The sequence below is a fragment of the Helianthus annuus genome, chromosome 14 (genome assembly GCF_002127325.2).
Source record: "Helianthus annuus cultivar XRQ/B chromosome 14, HanXRQr2.0-SUNRISE, whole genome shotgun sequence".
Lineage (NCBI taxonomy): Eukaryota > Viridiplantae > Streptophyta > Magnoliopsida > Asterales > Asteraceae > Helianthus > Helianthus annuus.
This window is the reverse complement of record NC_035446.2, coordinates 49,671,862-49,692,894: the sequence shown is the minus strand read 5'-3', so window position 1 is coordinate 49,692,894 and position 21,033 is coordinate 49,671,862. Positions and strand designations below refer to the sequence as shown.

The following is a 21,033-nucleotide window of genomic DNA, read 5'->3' as shown; positions in this document are numbered from 1 at the left end:
ATTATTTTTCATTTTTTTTACCTACCCAAAAATCCCCCTAGAAAACCCCTTTGAGCCTAAACCTTTCATTTCATTACCCCAAAACAATTTTTTTTTTACCCACCAAGAACCTTTTTCATTTTTTTTTCTTTTATTTTAGTAACAAGCTCGGTTTTTCGTCAACTTGCCCTTTCATGTGACATCAAAAAAAAAAAAAAAAAATCTTATATGAAGTCAAAAACAAACAAAAGCTACAAAAGCTTGTTTGGAGAAATACTTCAAAAAATAAGTCACTAAAAACAAGGTATTTTACGAAAACCGACGCTTGCTACGATTTTCGCCTTTTTACTAACCACTAACCAACCACCCACCTTTAAACCCAAGCCTTCACCAAAAAAGTCCTCTTGATATTTACAAAGGTAAAAAGTTAAAAAGGAGGAGGATTGATTGCTTGGCAAGCCTATGGAAATACGTAAGTTCCGTGCCGCTCTCGAGTGATTCACTAAAATATACACCTTCGGCCGAGTGTTGAGTGATCTCCCGTGAGGTATGTGAACTTGTATATAAATGGAATTTTAATAAAGCATGTTATGCCCAACTAAGTAGTTTATCTTATGAAAAGTTCAAAATAAATCATAACGAATAGGATTGTAAATAAATAAAAATAAAGCCTATAAAAACCTTGGATTCCCGACACTCTAGGACAAGCTAAAAAAAAAAAACTTCTCTTCTACCTATTCCATTTGGGAGTGTAAGCCACATTTAAAGAGTTTTGCTTGAGGACAAGCAAAAGTTCAAGTGTGGGGGTATTTGATGTGTGTAAAATGCAACATATAAAACACATCAATTAAGGCATAAAACTAACCCTTTTTAAGTACTAATGTTGGAAAAAGAGTGTTTTTGTCTTCCTTTTGTATTTTCAGGATGAAATGAGCTCAAAATCACAAAAGAAGCAAAAAGACCACTAATTCTACCATAAATACAAGAAAAGGAACAAAAGTGGACTGCCCGGACCCTCAACGGCACCTCCCAAGGCAAAAAGAAGGAAACAGAGTCTGAACACGCCCCGTGTCCAGCGAACACGGGGGCGTGCCCAGGAAGCAGCAGAAAAGACAAACCAGTAGAAGCTTCCATTGCCCACCACGGGGCCGTGTCCAGCGAGCACGGGGGCGTGGTGAAAGTACAGCAGGCGCATTAATTGTAATTCGCAATTACAATTAATGAGGAGAGAGAGTGTCAGGCGGGCACGGGGCCGTGTCCAGCGGACACGGGGCCGTGTCCAGCCTTCTGTTCAGCCTATAAATAGAGGAGCTTGGCTTCATTCTCTCTCATCCCTTGGCACACCACCTCTCTCACACCTCATCCACCACCCACCACCACCATAACACCATCATCCACCACCATCATCCATTGTCCATCGTAGAGTGTGTGAGTCGTCTCGGGATCCAAGATTGATCGTAAGAGTTCTTGACAATCAAGGCCATGTTTGCCTAAGTCTCTTACATCACTTGGTGAAGACAAGTGTTTAGTATAATACTTTTTATTTTTAATCTTTTGCACTTTTTATTTGGTTTTGTATTAATGACTTTAATAACTAGTTACTTATGTTGAAGGTGATCTTTCCTTATCGTTTGTCCGTGGTGTCTTGGCGTTATTTTACTGTCTATATAAAATAAAAGATTTTCACCATTCATATCTCCACGGTCTATATGGAGGTATGTTGGCTACCTGGTCGGGGGTTAAGGGAACGGTTTGGTAAGGGTCTTGCCCTTGTTCAGCGTTTAGAGGTCCTGCTTGGGACCTGGGTCAAATTTAGTAGGATCTCCTTCAATGCCCATAGGTATTGGATGGCGGGGATCCAAACTCTTTGACCCCCTCATAAGTTAACTACTATTAATACTATAACCCGGCTATTTAGGACTGTATCCCTGCTGACTCAGACTACTTAGCCGAGGGTAACGTCACCGCCAGAAGCGGGGCCTACCACAATTTGCATTAATAACTTAATTCATTATCTTTCAATAATCCGACCCTTTAGGATTGTATCCTTGCTGACTCAAACTACTGGGTTGAGGGTAACGTCGCCTTCAAAAGAGGGGCCTACTACAATAACTAAGATAATCTCTTAAACAAGTGCAAAAGTGCGAAAATAATCAAAGGTTATACTAATACACGTGTCGGAACCAAGTGATTCATCTTGTCTATCTGTTTTTATTTTATTTTTATTTTCAGCATTTTAGTTAGTTTTTATTTTTCTTAGTTTAAAACATTTTTCTAACCTTTTTGATTTGATTAGACGTTGAGGATAAACCGGTATTAAAAGCTCTTGTGTCCTTGGACGACCTCGGTATCTTACCAACACTATACTACGTCCACGATGGGTGCACTTGCCCATATGTGTGTTTAGTGTTAGTAAATATCGTGTTTTATAAATTTAAAACTTGGCTAAAAGTGTAAAAAGGGCTTAAATATATATCTAAAAACATATATACACTAACACGCATCAAGTTTTTGGCGCCGTTGCCGGGGACACAAGGATTTTAAGAAAGCTTAAAATCGACGGCCTAATCAGTTTTTCAAAACCTTTTTAAAAACGCGCGCATTTTTCTGCATTTTAGTTTAGTTTTTGCATTTACAGTAGCCTGAACACGGGGCCGTGCTCACTGAACACGCCCCCGTGCTGCATATTTTTAGAGTAGATACCCAGATACAGAGTCTGAACACGGGGCCGTGCTCGCTGAACACGCCCCCGTGCTCAACGTGACCAGTAACTTTAATTAAAACGCCCAGATACAGTCCCTGAACACGGGGCCGTGTTCACTCAACACGGGGCCGTGTCCAGCTTCTGTTTCCGTCTTATTTTTTTGTTTTCTGGTCCCGAGACTCAGTTGTGGTCTGTTGAGTGATTCCTATGGATCAATACTCAAGAGGTTACAACTACACCTATGATGAGGATGATTATAGGGGTAATTATTGCACTAATTGTCGTAACACACGCTCGGTTCAATATAATACTTCATATCAACCATCCAATTCATACAACCATTATGAGGAGCCCAGGTACGAGCCATCAACTTCATACACATCCTATGAAGACCAAAGGTATGAACCTCCTCCCTCATACTCATATTTTGATGAACCAAGGTATGAGCCATCATACTCATACTTTGAAGATTCAACATATGAGCCACCACCTTCATACTCTTATTATGAGGAACCATGGCGTGAACAACCCACCTCATATGAGTACTATGAAGGACAAAGTTTCGACCTTTATCCATCATATACTTACAATGAAGAACAATGGTGTGAACCATCTACTTCATATGAGTATTATGAGGAACCAAGGATCGAGCAACCGGATTCAAGCTTTGAGGATCCAAATTCTTTCAATCTCACCGAAGTGACCAATAGGATATTAGAACACATTAAAACTATCGAACGTTGTATAAAAGAATCTCGCGCAAGGGAAGAGGAATCCCGCGCAAGAGAAGAGCTAAAAAATGATAATAACGTAGAGATAGTTGAAAGTGTAAAAATGGAAGAACAAGAAAGTGAAAAACCGACACATGAGTTAAACAACGAAAATGGTGAGTCCGATAATGTTAAAATTCAAGAAGAGTCTAATTTCGAAGAAATTAACCTCTTGTCACCTACTTTCGAAAACCATTGTTTAATAACCCCTCATGCTAAGTTTTTAAAAGAGTTAAACACTAGTGCTAAAATCAAAGACTTAGTAAGCGTTAAGTTAACTAATGATCAAACCTCGCTAATAAAAGAAGACCCTTTTGAAATTAACATCACACCGGTTCCATGTTTCTTTCAAAATTCATTTATTAGTAATATCACCATCGATAAGGATCTTTGCGTTAACATAATGCCTAACTATATTTTTGAAAAATTAAGTATTAGTGATTTTACTCCACTTCAAATACCCATTTTTCTATCCGATCGGAAAGTAATAAAATCAATCGGTGTAGTTGAGGATGTCTTGGTTCAAGCAAATCAAATGGTAATCCCAACCGACTTTGTCATCCTAGATGACGCTCCTTTAGTCTTGGGAAAACCTTTTGTACAAACTCATAGAGCTTTGAAAAACCGGAGATTCAACAATCTACCTCTTCAATTAGGGGCATTCAAAAGGAGCATAGATCTTGAGCGCTCAATGAAATATCCTTTTGGCAACAATGACCCCCTAATTGAAGATGAAGCTGAACCACCCGATACAACCAACGAAGAGGACCACTTTGTCGAGGAAGAGATAGCCATAGAACAAACTTTTAAGGTTCTTGATCTAAAGGAGCCACAAAATAAGGTGTCTTCTAAAGACCCACCCATTGAGCTCAAAGAACTTCCTAAAGGTTTGGAATATGCTTTTCTAGGCAAAGATGGTAGTTTACCCGTAATTATTTCATCTAAATTAAGTAATATAGAAAAAGAGAAATTAGTTAACTTACTTAAAAAACACAAAAACGCGATCGCTTGGAAGCTTGTAGATATTAAAGGAATAAGCCCTTCCATGTGTACGCACAAAATTTTAATGAATGATGACTACAAGACGGTAATTCAACCACAACGAAGAGTGAACCCCAATGTTCAAGAAGTGGTTAAAAATGAAGTCATCAAACTACTCGACGCCGGACTAATCTACCCTATCTCCGATAGCCCGTGGGTAAGTCCAGTCCAAGTAGTCCCAAAGAAAGGAGGTATGACGGTAATAACTAACGAGAAAAATGAATTAATACCAACGAGAACCGTCACAGGATGGAGAGTCTGTATAGATTATAGGAGATTAAATGAAGCAACTAGGAAAGACCACTTTCCTTTACCCTTCATTGATCAAATGTTAGAAAGATTATCCGGTCATAAATTTTATTGTTTCTTAGATGGTTTTTCCGGTTACTTTCAAATACCGATAGCACCAGAAGACCAAGAGAAAACAACTTTCACATGTCCCTACGGAACTTTTGCATATCGACGCATGCCATTCGGTCTATGTAATGCGCCTGCAACATTCCAACGTTGTATGGTCGCCATTTTCCATGATATGATCGAAAAGACAATGGAAGTCTTCATGGATGACTTTTCCATCTTTGGAGACTCATATGACCAATGCCTCGATAATCTTGAACGAATGCTATCCCGATGTGAGGAAACTAACCTCGCCCTTAACTGGGAAAAATGCCATTTCATGGTAACAGAGGGAATAGTACTCGGTCACAAAATCTCAAGCGAAGGAATGGAAGTTGATCGAGCTAAAATAGAGACTATTTCTCGATTACCTCCTCCGTCCTCCGTGCGAGCAATCCGAAGTTTCCTAGGACATGCCGGATTTTATAGAAGGTTTATCAAAGACTTTTCAAAAATTTCAAGGCCTCTAACAAAATTACTTGAAAAAGATGCACCCTTCATCTTTGACAAAGAATGCAATCAAGCATTTCTAACCCTCAAGGAAATGCTAGTCAATGCACCTATCATGATAGCGCCAGATTGGAAATTTCCATTCGAAATCATGTGCGATGCAAGCGACTTTGCTGTTGGAGCAGTCTTGGGACAAAGAAAAGAAAAACATTTCCACCCAATTTATTATGCTAGTAAAACTCTTAATGATGCGCAAGAAAATTATACAACTACGGAAAAAGAATTACTAGCGGTGGTATTTGCTTTTGATAAATTTCGTTCTTACCTTGTTCTTTCTAAAACAGTAGTTTATACAGACCATGCAGCCATCAGGTACCTCTTCAAGAAGCAAGACGCAAAACCCCGTTTGATAAGATGGATTCTACTCCTCCAAGAATTCGACATTGAAATCAAGGACAAAAGAGGGGCAGAAAACACTGCTGCAGATCATCTCTCACGCTTAGAAGACCCAGCTTTGGAGACAACCAGGGACGAGCAAATCAACGAAAAATTTCCCACAGAATCCTTGGAAATGATAGAGAATAGACAAGAACCATGGTATGCCGACTATGCTAATTTCTTAGCTAGCGGTGTAGTCGCCAAAGGATGGCCACATCATCAAAGGAAGAAATTCTTTGCTGATGTAAAGCATTACTTTTGGGAAGACCCCTATCTTTTCAAAATGTGTGCTGACCAGCTCATCCGAAGGTGTGTCTATGGTAATGAAGCACGAAGAATTCTCCATCATTGTCACGAAGGTCCATACGGAGGACATCATGGTGCCGCAAGTACCGCACGAAAGGTATTTGATTCAGGATTTTACTGGCCGACCATTTACAAGGATGCACAAAACCTTGTAAAGACATGTGATGCATGCCAAAGATCAGGTAATATTTCTTCCAAAAACGAAATGCCTCAAAATGGCATTCTCGTCTGTGAAATCTTTGATGTGTGGGGACTCGATTTCATGGGACCTTTCCCACCTTCAAAGGGAAACAAATATATACTTGTGGCAGTAGATTACTTGTCTAAATGGGCAGAGGCCGAAGCTCTTCCAACAAACGATGGGAGAGTGGTGGTAAAATTTCTGAAAAAGCTGTTCTCTCGTTTCGGGACACCAAAGGCTTTGATAAGTGATAGAGGTACCCATTTTTGCAATCATCAACTCGAAAAAATATTAACAAGGTATGGGGTCTATCACCGGGTCTCGACAGCATATCATCCTCAAACAAATGGGCAAGCCGAAGTGACTAATCGAGGTTTAAAACGAATACTTGAAAAAACCGTAGGAATAAATAAAAAAGAATGGGCCGATAAATTAGACGACGCTTTATGGGCTTTTCGAACTGCTTATAAAACCACTATAGGCACAACCCCATATAAACTCGTCTATGGAAAAAGTTGCCACTTGCCAGTAGAAATCGCTCACAAAGCCTACTGGGCAATAAAAAACGTAAACTTAGATTTAGAAATTGCCGGTAAAAATCGATTTTGTCAAATAAACGAATTAGACGAACTTAGGAATTATGCATATTCTAACTCCGAAATTTATAAAGAAAGAATGAAGAATTTGCATGATAAATATATTAAGTCTAATGAATTTCGGGTTGGAGACCAAGTTCTATTGTTTAATTCACGACTTCGATTATTTCCTGGTAAGTTAAAATCTAGGTGGTCAGGACCTTTTTCCGTCACCCATGTTTTTCCACACGGTGCAGTAGAAATTAAAACTCGAAATGGGGCACCATTTAAAGTCAATGGCCAACGGCTGAAACTCTACAGAGGATCCATTGAGGATGAGGAAGAGGAAATCGCACTACAAACGGTCAACGAATAAACTCGTACCCGACATGTTACAGGTAAGTGTACGTTCAAAACCAGTGAATCATCTAACCATTTTTCGGAAATAAGGGGCATGCACACGAACACAAAAAAAAAAAAAAAATTTCAAAAACTTCGCCCGGCACGGGGCCGTGTCCGCTGGACACGGGGCCGTGTCGAGGCGACTGTCGGGATAAATCCCTCTTTTCTTATCAGTTACACCATTCCACACGCCCCGTTTAGCCGAAAACTCTCTGGTTAGAGGCGATTTTCTGCAGATTTTCAACGTCACCACCAAATCTAACAACGTCAAGGTATGATTCTATCCTTCTTATTAGTTAGATTAGTTACTTGCATGTAGTTAAAACATCAAAAATTTGGGGAAAAATCTAGGGTTCTTCATGTTCATCCGGATCGAACTCAAAATTTTTGATGAAAATTGTTAGTATTAGTTTAAGAATAGAGTAGTAGAAAGTAAATAGACATGTATTGTTGATAGATTCGTCCGATTTCCAACTAAAAACCCAAACCCTTGTTCTTGAACCGAAAAACACGAAATTGAAAGGGTAAACGGTTTGTTATGGGAAAAATGACACTTAGGGTTTCATTTTCGGGGGAAACCGCTACTATTGGGCTAAAAATTTTCAGGTTTTCGAAACCGGGACGAAAAATGGAACTTTTGGGTTACAGACGCCCGGACACGGGGCCGTGTCCGCTGAACACGGGGCCGTGTCCAGCCCACTGTTTGCAGTTTCCAATCCGATTTTCCTGGTTCCGTACTAACTTTTTATGTATTCTTTTCAGATGTCGAAATTCACAAGGTTTGGCGCAAATGAACTGGACGCAAGGGCACGATACGAGGTTTTACAAACAAGACCCGAAGAGTACCCAAGACGGGCGTGTACCGATTTGCTAACCATGGTGAACCAACTGGACCGCTTCAACAACATTGTGAGGGGTCCACTGCACGTCGCATTGACTGCCCGACTTCGGTCGGTCCACCAATGCACAATGGAGTTCTATAGCACCTTCATCTTCAACTCGAGGCGCGAACCATTTGATCATGAGGCGGTTGAATTTCGATGTGGAGGGACCACCTATAGAACCTCCATGGCGCAGTTTGGAGCCATCATTGGGCTATACAATGATGAAGAAGCGGGAAATGAAGAGAATACAGGGGGGTTAAGAGACTTGGATGCAACCGAACGCCAAGCCGCATGGGCTCAAATAGGTGAAGGAATCTACAACCCGAGCAGCACAAAGAGCACCAAACTGAGGGACCCGTTATACCGCTACATCCACAGGCTCCTCACGTACTCGCTGAACCAACGCCATGACAGTAGTGGCGTTGTTGGGTTGAAAGATTTAGTTGTCCTTCACTGCATCCACAACCAGAAGCCTCTCGATGTTCCTTACTTCCTACTGCGAAACATGCACTTGAACCGCCTTGCCTCTGCTCCTACACCAATCTTCTTCGGGGGATGGGTGTACTGTCTTTTCAAGCACTTCACGAATATCCCAAGGTCCTTCGAAAGGAGTCCATGGTCGGGACGGGTCGATTATCATATTTGCCGAGCCATGAACTTGCTTTATGAAGCGGAGGACGGGACGGTGAGCTTTCAGAGGACGCAAGGCTACGCATGGAACCCGCAGGAGGCTCTAGTTCTTCATGCACCACCTCCACATTTCCAATACCCACCCCAAGGCGATCCGGGTCAATCCTCCTCTCAAGGAGGCGGTTTTCCTAATTTTCAAAGTTTACATGATCTTTTGCAGGAAAACCTTATGTGCACCAGGAACACCTACAACCTCGCCAACAACACATACCACCGGGTTGGAGCTATCGAGCGCAGCGTCAACGATATACAAGATGATATCGGTAGCATCCGGGAGTACATGGCGAGGCAAGGGGGTGGAGGTGATGGTAGTGATGAAGACATGGAGTAGGAGGATGGGAGGAACAAGGGGCTGGCTGGTAATGAGCCCACAGGTTTGATTGCCCTTCTTATCCATCAAACAATTCATGGCCTGCGTGCCAGTTGTCGAACAATTTACTTTCCTTAACTACTTTTTATCTTTATTTTGTTTTTATTTTATGTTTGGATAATGTTTGACAATGGTAAATTAGGATGGTTTGTGCTTGGTTGGTTGGTATTGAATGATTAACAGGTGCAATGTAGGGGTTCGAGTGCTAAACATTAGTACTTGCAGCCCCAGGAGGGAGAAACCGGGAGAAAACCTTATTTTTCAGGCTAACAGACTGTCCACACGGGGACGTGTCCAGCCGACACGCCCCCGTGTCCATCTCCCAGTTCTGCTGTTTGGCTACTGACCTGCAAATTTTTGCCAGACACGAGGCCGTGTTCACTCAACACGCCCCCGTGTTCACCTTCTGTAAGTTTTTCGTTACTGGCAGTTCACCACGGGGCCGTGTCCAATGGACACGGGGCCGTGTCCAGACTGCCAGTAACACAAATCTTTGCTTTTTAACACACTTTTATACATTCTAATCAACCAAAAATATTATTTTTGGACACATTGAGGACAATGTGTAATTTAAGTGTGGGGGGGATGCTAAAACCTTGAAATTTTGCAAAATCCTAAACACAAGCCTTACACAAAACTCTATTGGAACCGCTAAACACCCCAAATTTTTTCAAAAAACTTTTTCTTTTTTTTATTTACTTGTCTTAGTTTAAGTTGGGAAGAACAAGTTCTAAAAAGGTTATATTTTTACAAGTTTACAACCGATAGCGTCGTGATAAAAAAGGAACCAACATAAGAAAATTATGAAACGGCATAACAAGTCTAGTTTAAAATTCGATTATATATGCTTGGTCACATTAAAAACCCATTCCCACAAAAGTGAGTTTTGAGCCTTTATTGAGCATAAAAATACACATATTTAGATTAAATGCTCATTTTTCGTTTCTTGTGTGAATAGCCGCTCGGTCCTTACAAATCTAGAACTTGCCACGACAATACATTCCCGGTCCTTACCAACTTAAACCCAAGTAAGTAAATGATGGAGGCATTAGGACTAACTATTTTTTTTCAAAACCATTATTTTTCATTTTTTTTTACCTACCCAAAAATCCCCCTAGAAAACCCCTTTGAGCCTAAACCTTTCATTTCATTACCCCAAAACAATTTTTTTTTTACCCACCAAGAACCTTTTTCATTTTTTTTTCTTTTATTTTAGTAACAAGCTCGGTTTTTCGTCAACTTGCCCTTTCATGTGACATCAAAAAAAAAAAAAAAATCTTATATGAAGTCAAAAACAAACAAAAGCTACAAAAGCTTGTTTGGAGAAATACTTCAAAAATAAGTCACTAAAAACAAGGTATTTTACGAAAACCGACGCTTGCTACGATTTTCGCCTTTTTACTAACCACTAACCAACCACCCACCTTTAAACCCAAGCCTTCACCAAAAAAGTCCTCTTGATATTTACAAAGGTAAAAAGTTAAAAAGGAGGAGGATTGATTGCTTGGCAAGCCTATGGAAATACGTAAGTTCCGTGCCGCTCTCGAGTGATTCACTAAAATATACACCTTCGGCCGAGTGTTGAGTGATCTCCCGTGAGGTATGTGAACTTGTATATAAATGGAATTTTAATAAAGCATGTTATGCCCAACTAAGTAGTTTATCTTATGAAAAGTTCAAAATAAATCATAACGAATAGGATTGTAAATAAATAAAAATAAAGCCTATAAAAACCTTGGATTCCCGACACTCTAGGACAAGCTAAAAAAAAAAAAAAAAAAAAAAAAACTTCTCTTCTACCTATTCCATTTGGGAGTGTAAGCCACATTTAAAGAGTTTTGCTTGAGGACAAGCAAAAGTTCAAGTGTGGGGGTATTTGATGTGTGTAAAATGCAACATATAAAACACATCAATTAAGGCATAAAACTAACCCTATTTAAGTACTAATGTTGGAAAAAGAGTGTTTTTGTCTTCCTTTTGTATTTTCAGGATGAAATGAGCTCAAAATCACAAAAGAAGCAAAAAGGCCACTAATTCTACCATAAATACAAGAAAAGGAACAAAAGTGGACTGCCCGGACCCTCAACGGCACCTCCCAAGGCAAAAAGAAGGAAACAGAGTCTGAACACGCCCCGTGTCCAGCGAACACGGGGGCGTGCCCAGGAAGCAGCAGAAAAGACAAACCAGTAGAAGCTTCCATTGCCCACCACGGGGCCGTGTCCAGCGAGCACGGGGGCGTGGTGAAAGTACAGCAGGCGCATTAATTGTAATTCGCAATTACAATTAATGAGGAGAGAGAGTGTCAGGCGGGCACGGGGCCGTGTCCAGCCTTCTGTTCAGCCTATAAATAGAGGAGCTTGGCTTCATTCTCTCTCATCCCTTGGCACACCACCTCTCTCACACCTCATCCACCACCCACCACCACCATAACACCATCATCCACCACCATCATCCATTGTCCATCGTAGAGTGTGTGAGTCGTCTCGGGATCCAAGATTGATCGTAAGAGTTCTTGACAATCAAGGCCATGTTTGCCTAAGTCTCTTACATCACTTGGTGAAGACAAGTGTTTAGTATAATACTTTTTATTTTTATTCTTTTGCACTTTTTATTGGTTTTGTATTAATGACTTTAATAACTAGTTACTTATGTTGAAGGTGATCTTTCCTTATCGTTTGTCCGTGGTGTCTTGGCGTTATTTTACTGTCTATATAAAATAAAAGATTTTCACCATTCATATCTCCACGGTCTATATGGAGGTATGTTGGCTACCTGGTCGGGGGTTAAGGGAACGGTTTGGTAAGGGTCTTGCCCTTGTTCAGCGTTTAGAGGTCCTGCTTGGGACCTGGATTAAATTTAGTAGGATCTCCTTCAATGCCCATAGGTATTGGATGGCGGGGATCCAAACTCTTTGACCCCCTCATAAGTTAACTACTATTAATACTATAACCCGGCTATTTAGGACTGTATCCCTGCTGACTCAGACTACTTAGCCGAGGGTAACGTCACCGCCAGAAGCGGGGCCTACCACAATTTGCATTAATAACTTAATTCATTATCTTTCAATAATCCGACCCTTTAGGATTGTATCCTTGCTGACTCAAACTACTGGGTTGAGGGTAACGTCGCCTTCAAAAGAGGGGCCTACTACAATAACTAAGATAATCTCTTAAACAAGTGCAAAAGTGCGAAAATAATCAAAGGTTATACTAATACACGTGTCGGAACCAAGTGATTCATCTTGTCTATCTGTTTTTATTTTATTTTTATTTTCAGCATTTTAGTTAGTTTTTATTTTTCTTAGTTTAAAACATTTTTCTAACCTTTTTGATTTGATTAGACGTTGAGGATAAACCGGTATTAAAAGCTCTTGTGTCCTTGGACGACCTCGGTATCTTACCAACACTATACTACGTCCACGATGGGTGCACTTGCCCATATGTGTGTTTAGTGTTAGTAAATATCGTGTTTTATAAATTTAAAACTTGGCTAAAAGTGTAAAAAGGGCTTAAATATATATCTAAAAACATATATACACTAACACGCATCAATGCCATAGTTGTGAAACAATTAATTCTGTCCCAACACTCCCCGACGTTTCTGCCGCGGTTGCATGTTATACGCGGTCGGGGTGTGACAATGGGTGACCCCCTGGGAAGTCCTCGTGTTGCAACCCCCTTTTTTTTGTTTTTTGGTTTATTTTATTTACCGGTCGATGTGTCTTTGGCGTAGCATGCGAGTGGTTGTTGATGTGGGGAACGGGGCTACGGGGTGCCCGGAGGCGCGCTTTCGATTAAACACGGTTTACCGTGCCGAAGGCTCGTCGGCGCGGGAGACGGATATGGGGAGACGGGCCCGCTCGTAGGCGTTGGACTGACGTGCCCTTAGTTTATTGGAAAGCGTGAGAGCTTATTGACGGGAGTGGCCGCTTTTGTCAAAGGAAGGCTATGACAAAGGCGCGCGCGCGCACGGCGGACTCGAGACGCGTAACGTAGGCCACACATGAGAGCATAGGTGGGCATGGGTTCAAGGCATGGAAAGGTATAAAGGAATAAGGAGCTTGTATTCTTTCGGTTACGATCATACCAGCACTAATGCACCGGATCCCATAAGAACTCCGCAGTTAAGCGTGCTTGGGCGAGAGTAGTACTAGGATGGGTGACCCCCTGGGAAGTCCTCGTGTTGCAACCCCCTTTTTTTCATTTTTTGGTATATTTTATTTAGCGGTCGATGTGTCTTTGGCGTAGCATGCGGGTGGCCGTTGATGTGGGGAACGGGGCTACGGGGTGCCCGGAGGCGCGCTTTCGATTAAACACGGTTTACCGTGCCGAAGGCTCGTCGGCGCGGGAGACGGATATGGGGAGACGGGCCCGCTCGTAGGCGTTGGACTGACGTGCCCTTAGTTTATTGGAAAGCGTGAGAGCTTATTGACGGGAGTGGCCGCTTTTGTCAAAGGAAGGCTATGACGAAGGCGGGCGCGCGCGCGCACGGTGGGCCCGAGACGCGTAACGTAGGCCCCACATGAGAGCATAGGTGGGCATGGGTTCAAGGCCTAGAAAGGTATAAAGGAATAAGGAGCTTGTATTCTTTTGGTTGCGATCATACCAGCACTAATGCACCGGATCCCATCAGAACTCCGCAGTTAAGCGTGCTTGGGCGAGAGTAGTACTAGGATGGGTGACCCCCTGGGAAGTCCTCGTGTTGCAACCCCACTTTTTTTTCGTTTTTTGGTTTATTTCTCAATAAATTTAACCCTTTATTTAAAACTTGTAAATGCAACGAAGTCTCAATAAATTTAACCATTTATTTAAAACTTGTAAATGTAGAAATGATAAATAATATTAGTTAATTTTATTTTAAGTTTCGTAAAATTTATTTGATATTAAACTAAACAAAACGTTCAAATATATAGTTAATATCAAGAGTAAATTACGATTTTGGCCCCTGTGGTGATATCACTTTTACCCTTTTAGGCAAAAAACGAATCTTCTAACATCTGAGGGGTGCCCGGAGGCGCGCTTTCGATTAAACACGGTTTACCGTGCCGAAGGCTCATCGGCGCGGGAGACGGATATGGAGAGACGGGCCCGCTCGTAGGCGTTGGACTGACGTGCCCTTAGTTTATTGGAAAGCGTGAGAGCTTATTGACGGGAGTGGCCGCTTTTGTCAAAGGAAGGCTATGACGAAGGCGCGCGCGCGCACGGCGGGCCCGAGACGCGTAACGTAGGCCACACATGAGAGGATAGGTGGGCATGGGATCAAGGCGTGGAAAGGTATAAAGGAATAAGGAGCTTGTATTCTTTTGGTTGCGATCATACCAGCACTAATGCACCGGATTCCATCAGAACTCCGCAGTTAAGCGTGCTTGGGCGATAGTAGTACTAGGATGGGTGACCCCCTGGGAAGTCCTCGTGTTGCAACCCCCCTTTTTTTTCGTTTTTTGGTTTATTTTATTTACCGGTCGATGTGTCTTTGGCGTAGCATGCGAGTGGCCTACGGGGTGCCCGGAGGCGCGCTTTCGATTAAACACGGTTTACCGTGCCGAAGGCTCGTCGGCGCGGGAGACGGATATGGGGAGACGGGCCCGCTCATAGGCGTTGGACTGACGTGCCCTTAGTTTGTTGGAAAGCGTGAGAGCTTATTGACGGGAGTGGCCGCTTTTGTCAAAGGAACGCTATGACGAAGGCGCGCGCGCGCACGGCGGGCCCGAGACGCGTAACGTAGGCCACACATGAGAGCATAGGCGGGCATGGGATCAAGGCGTGGAAAGGTATAAAGGAATAAGGAGCTTGTATTCTTTCGGTTGCGATCATACCAGCACTAATGCACCGGATCCCATCAGAACTCCGCAATTAAGCGTGCTTGGGCGAGAGTAGTACTAGGATGGGTGACCCCCTGGGAAGTCCTCGTGTTGCAACCGCCTTTTTTTCGTTTTTTGGTTTATTTTATTTACCGGTCGATGTGTCTTTGGCGTAGCATGCGGGTGGCCGTTGATGTGGGGAACGGGGCTACGGGGTGCCCGGAGGCGCGCTTTCGATTAAACACGGTTTACCGTGTCGAAGGCTCGTCGGCGCGGGAGACGGATATGGGGAGACGGGCCCGCTCGTAGGCGTTGGACTGGCGTGCCCTTAGTTTATTGGAAAGCGTGAGAGCTTATTGACGGGAGTGGCCGCTTTTGTCAAAGGAAGGCTATGACGAAGGCGCGCGCGCGCACGGCGGGCCCGAGATGCGTAACGTAGGCCACACATGAGAGCATAGGCGGGCACGGGATCAAGGCATGGAAAGGTATATAGGAATAAGGAGCTTGTATTCTTTCGGTTGCGATCATACCAGGACTAATGCACCGGATCCCATCAGAACTCCGCAGCTAAGCGTGCTTGGCCGAGAGTAGTACTAGGATGGGTGACCCCCTGGAAGTCCTCGTGTTGCAACACCCTTTTTTCCGTTTTTTGGTTTATTTTATTTACCGGTCGATGTGTCTTTGGCGTAGCATGCGAGTGGCCGTTGATGCGGGGAACGGGGCTACAGGGTGCCCGGAGGCGCGCTTTCGATTAAACACGGTTTACCGTGCCGAAGGCTCGTCGGCGCGGGAGACGGATATGGGGAGACGGGCCCGCTCGTAGGCGTTGGACTGACGTGCCCTTAGTTTATTGGAAAGCGTGAGAGCTTATTGACGGGAGTGGCCGCTTTTGTCAAAGAAAGGCTATCACGAAGGCGCGCGCGCACGGCGGGCTCGAGACGCGTAACGTAGGCCACACATGAGAGCATAGGTGGGCATGGGTTCAAGGCGTGGAAAGGTATAAAGATATAAGGAGCTTGTATTCTTTTGGTTGCGATCATACCAGCACTAATGCACCGGATTCCATCAGAACTCCGCAGTTAAGCGTGCTTGGGCGAGAGTAGTACTAGGATGGGTGACCCCCTGGGAAGTCCTCGTGTTGCAACCCCCTTTTTTTCGTTTTTTGGTTTATTTTATTTACCGGTCGATGTGTCTTTGGCGTAGCATGCGAGTGGCCGTTGATGTGGGGAACGGGGCTACGGGGTGCCCGGAGGCGCGCTTTCGATTAAACACGGTTTACGGTGCCGAAGGCTCGTCGGCGCGGGAGACGGATATGGGGAGACGGGCCCGCTCATAGGCGTTGGACTGACGTGCCCTTAGTTTATTGGAAAGCGTGAGAGCTTATTGACGGGAGTGGCCGCTTTTGTCAAAGGAAAGCTATGACGAAGGCGCGCGCGCGCACGGCGGGCCCGAGACGCGTAACGTAGGCCACACATGAGAGCATAGGCGGGCATGGGATCAAGGCGTGGAAAGGTATAAAGGAATAAGGAGCTTGTATTCTTTCGGTATGTTGGCTACCTGGTCGGGGGTTAAGGGAACGGTTTGGTAAGGGTCTTGCCCTTGTTCAGCGTTTAGAGGTCCTGCTTGGGACCTGGGTCAAATTTAGTAGGATCTCCTTCAATGCCCATAGGTATTGGATGGCGGGGATCCAAACTCTTTGACCCCCTCATAAGTTAACTACTATTAATACTATAACCCGGCTATTTAGGACTGTATCCCTGCTGACTCAGACTACTTAGCCGAGGGTAACGTCACCGCCAGAAGCGGGGCCTACCACAATTTGCATTAATAACTTAATTCATTATCTTTCAATAATCCGACCCTTTAGGATTGTATCCTTGCTGACTCAAACTACTGGGTTGAGGGTAACGTCGCCTTCAAAAGAGGGGCCTACTACAATAACTAAGATAATCTCTTAAACAAGTGCAAAAGTGCGAAAATAATCAAAGGTTATACTAATACACGTGTCGGAACCAAGTGATTCATCTTGTCTATCTGTTTTTATTTTTATTTTTATTTTCAGCATTTTAGTTAGTTTTTATTTTTCTTAGTTTAAAACATTTTTCTAACCTTTTTGATTTGATTAGACGTTGAGGATAAACCGGTATTAAAAGCTCTTGTGTCCTTGGACGACCTCGGTATCTTACCAACACTATACTACGTCCACGATGGGTGCACTTGCCCATATGTGTGTTTAGTGTTAGTAAATATCGTGTTTTATAAATTTAAAACTTGGCTAAAAGTGTAAAAAGGGCTTAAATATATATCTAAAAACATATATACACTAACACGCATCAATGCCATAGTTGTGAAACAATTAATTCTGTCCCAACACTCCCCGACGTTTCTGCCGCGGTTGCATGTTATACGCGGTCGGGGTGTGACAATGGGTGACCCCCTGGGAAGTCCTCGTGTTGCAACCCCTTTTTTTTTGTTTTTTGGTTTATTTTATTTACCGGTCGATGTGTCTTTGGCGTAGCATGCGAGTGGCCGTTGATGTGGGGAACGGGGCTACGGGGTGCCCGGAGGCGCGCTTTCGATTAAACACGGTTTACCGTGCCGAAGGCTCGTCGGCGCGGGAGACGGATATGGGGAGAGGGGCCCGCTCATAGGCGTTGGACTGACGTGCCCTTAGTTTATTGGAAAGCGTGAGAGCTTATTGACGGGAGTGGCCGCTTTTGTCAAAGGAAGGCTATGACGAAGGCGCGCGCGCGCACGGCGGGCCCGAGACGCGTAACGTAGGCCACACATGAGAGCATAGGCGGGCATGGGATCAAGGCGTGGAAAGGTATAAAGGAATAAGGAGCTTGTATTCTTTCGGTTGCGATCATACCAGCACTAATGCACCGGATCCCATCAGAACTCCGCAATTAAGCGTGCTTGGGCGAGAGTAGTACTAGGATGGGTGACCCCCTGGGAAATCCTCGTGTTGCAACCGCCTTTTTTTCGTTTTTTGGTTTATTTTATTTACCGGTCGATGTGTCTTTGGCGTAGCATGCGGGTGGCCGTTGATGTGGGGAACGGGGCTACAAGGTGCCCGGAGGCGCGCTTTCGATTAAACACGGTTTACCGTGCCGAAGGCTCGTCGGCGCGGGAGACAGATATGGGGAGACGGGCCCGCTTGTAGGCGTTGGACTGACGTGCCCTTAGTTTATTGGAAAGCGTGAGAGCTTATTGACGGGAGTGGCCGCTTTTGTCAAAGGAAGGCTTTGACGAAAGCGCGCGCGCGCACGGCGGGCCCGAGACGCGTAACGTAGGCCACACATGAGAGCATAGGCGGGCATGGGATCAAGGCATGGAAAGGTATAAAGGAATAAGGAGCTTGTATTCTTTCGGCTGCGATCATACCAGCACTAATGCACCGGATCCCATCAGAACTCCGCAGTTAAGCGTGCTTTGGCGAGAGTAGTACTAGGATGGGTGACCCCCTGGGAATTCCTCGTGTTGCAACCCCCTTTTTTTCGTTTTTTGGTTTATTTTATTTATCGGTCGATGTGTCTTTGGCGTAGCATGCGGGTGGCCGTTGATGTGGGGAACGGGGCTACGGGGTGCCCGGAGGCGCGCTTTCGATTAAATACGGTTTACCGTGCCGAAGGCTCGTCGGCGCGGGTGACGGAGATGGGGAGACGGGCCCGCTCGTAGGCGTTGGACTGACGTGCCCTTAGTTTATTGGAAAGCGTGAGAGCTTATTGACGGGAGTGGCCGCTTTTGTCAAAGGAAGGCTATGACGAAGGCGCGCGCGCACATGGCGGGCCCGAGACGCGTAACGCAAGCCACACATGAGAGCATAGGCGGGCATGGGATCAAGGCGTGGAAAGGTATAAAGGAATAAGGAGCTTGTATTCTTTCGTTTGCGATCATACCAGCACTAATGCACCGGATCCCATCAGAACTCCGCAGGTAAGCGTGCTTGGGCGATAGTAGTACTAGGATGGGTGACCCCTGGTAAGTTCTCGTGTTGCAACCCCCTTTTTTTTGTTTTTTGGTTTATTTTATTTACCGGTCGATGTGTCTTTGGCGTAGCATGCGAGTGGCCGTTGATGTGGGGAACGGGGCTACGGGGTGCCCGGATGCGCGCTTTCGATTAAACACGGTTTACCGTGCCGAAGGCTCGTCGGCGCGGGAGACGGGCCCGCTCGTAGGCATTGGACTGACGTGCCCTAAAAATATATAATACACTAATATATATATAATACACATAATATACACTTAGCACAAAATTTGGTGATCGCTAAATACATATATTTTTCCCTAAAAATATACATACTTAATATTAATTTTTAACTTGAAGAAATCACCACTTCTTGACTTGTAATTTTACACAAAAATTAGGGAAACCTTGGTAAATATTTTTAGGTGAATTTTTAGGAAATAAGTTTCACCAAAACTTATATTTTTCTAAGTGTCAAAATTTTATAAAAATTTTGACATAGTTTCCCCTAAAAATGGAGGTTTCCCCATGTTTTCAAAACATGTGTTTATTTTCTTTTCAACACCAAAAACAATTTTCAACAATAATCATCAACAATATACACTAACTTTTCCATATGAAACATCATGGTGAACTTGATTCTTGTTAAAAATGGGTAGTCTTTTAGATCTACACTTAACATATTATGTTCTTTCCAAAAATAAGTGTTCTTGAGTATTTTAAACAAACTTGTATGAAATTTTATTTTACTAATCAACTCATTTATGAGTTTAATGGTTTCAAAGTTTGTAAACCATGTTCTAAAAAAACACTTTTATGTTTATTAGGAAGATCATTAGGTTTAACATCATGTTTCATCATGGATCTTTCAAGATCAATGCTTAATATCTTTAGATCTTTCAAAAACAAGCTTTATGTTAAATTTTTAACAAACTTTCCATGAATTTTAGTTTCAAAAATTAGTTCTATACACACTTTATCACTTCAAGATTACAAGTTTATGCATAAAAATTCATATTTCAAGTTCACATCATGCTTCATATGTTCATCTTCAAGTTTAACCATGGATCCTTCAAGATCCATGCTTAAACTTGTTAGATCCAAGCTTTAACATACTTAATCTAAACATAAACACAAGATATAACATCAACAACTTCATTACATACACCAAAAATTCATGTAATCACTTATTTTCTTCATGAATATGTTAGATCTTTTCATTTTTAACATTAGAAGTTAAGTTGTTTAGATGGTGAAACTTGTACATAACATAATCATGACTTATTTTAGTGATCAAGAAGCTTACTACTAGCTCTAATGGCTAGGAAAGTGGCACAAGAATGAAGATGATGATCAAGAAAGAAATCAAGTGGTTAAAAGCTCCAAAGTGAGGTCCTTCCACTTCTAGCACCATACACCTTCTTAGATGGCCTCCATACACCTTCTAGTAAGCTTGGATTGTGAGGTTGAAGCTTGAAAGTGGTGGGTTATGTGTGGGAGTAGTGAGCCGAGACCAAGAGAGCGGTATTTTTTAGATAACGGGTAATGGTTACTTGTGGTTTTATAAAAGAAAAGTTCCAACATGATCTCTTTTTAAAGATATCTTGTATAAAAATTAGGGGACAAAGGAAATAAATTAATCAAAAGTGAATTGGGGCCCATAGGGGCCGGCCTTGGTGAAGGGGGGGGGGTAAAGTGTAAAATTTGGGAAGTTAGGGGTTTAAAGTGCAAACGGGGGGGGGGGGGTTAAGTTAGTTTAAGTGTGTTTAGGCGTTTTTATGATTTTTAAGGTGTTCTAGCACCAATACTAGTTTAATATCATAAAAACATTACTTCTAGTCAAATTTTGATGTTCCGGGTATTGTCCGGTTGTTCGGTTCGTTAAAGTGCTGAATTGCGCAGTTTCACTAGGTATGAAGCACCTTTGTGGCAGTTTCAATTCCCGACACTTTGTAAGTTATTTTGGACAATAAAAGATAAATTCTTCATGATATTAATGTGTTAAAAAGTTGATTATAGCTGAATTGTGCTGATTTATGCAAAATTCTGCATTTAAATTGAGTTTCGGGTGCTTTTT

The 21,033-nt window shown here is 43.0% G+C and overlaps 9 non-coding genes across 9 annotated transcripts; all 9 read left to right on the top strand.

Annotated features, from left to right (window-relative positions):
* The first annotated feature begins 13,258 nt into the window (after positions 1–13,258).
* On the top strand, positions 13,259–13,377 carry LOC118487095. The gene has a single exon (XR_004880259.1). It is a non-coding gene; the product is annotated as a 5S ribosomal RNA (ribosomal RNA).
* Positions 13,378–13,777: 400 nt separating this feature from the next.
* LOC118486806 lies at positions 13,778–13,896 on the top strand. The gene has a single exon (XR_004879974.1). It is a non-coding gene; the product is annotated as a 5S ribosomal RNA (ribosomal RNA).
* A 594-nt stretch (positions 13,897–14,490) lies between these two features.
* On the top strand, positions 14,491–14,609 carry LOC118487099. Its single transcript, XR_004880264.1, has one exon. It is a non-coding gene; the product is annotated as a 5S ribosomal RNA (ribosomal RNA).
* Positions 14,610–14,987: 378 nt separating this feature from the next.
* LOC118487085 lies at positions 14,988–15,106 on the top strand. Its single transcript, XR_004880251.1, has one exon. It is a non-coding gene; the product is annotated as a 5S ribosomal RNA (ribosomal RNA).
* Positions 15,107–15,502: 396 nt separating this feature from the next.
* Positions 15,503–15,620, top strand: LOC118487103. The gene has a single exon (XR_004880268.1). It is a non-coding gene; the product is annotated as a 5S ribosomal RNA (ribosomal RNA).
* Positions 15,621–16,014: 394 nt separating this feature from the next.
* Positions 16,015–16,133, top strand: LOC118487052. Its single transcript, XR_004880219.1, has one exon. It is a non-coding gene; the product is annotated as a 5S ribosomal RNA (ribosomal RNA).
* A 1,711-nt stretch (positions 16,134–17,844) lies between these two features.
* On the top strand, positions 17,845–17,963 carry LOC118487094. The gene has a single exon (XR_004880258.1). It is a non-coding gene; the product is annotated as a 5S ribosomal RNA (ribosomal RNA).
* A 396-nt stretch (positions 17,964–18,359) lies between these two features.
* Positions 18,360–18,478, top strand: LOC118487100. The gene has a single exon (XR_004880265.1). It is a non-coding gene; the product is annotated as a 5S ribosomal RNA (ribosomal RNA).
* Positions 18,479–18,874: 396 nt separating this feature from the next.
* LOC118487107 lies at positions 18,875–18,992 on the top strand. Its single transcript, XR_004880272.1, has one exon. It is a non-coding gene; the product is annotated as a 5S ribosomal RNA (ribosomal RNA).
* Positions 18,993–21,033: the final 2,041 nt, after the last annotated feature.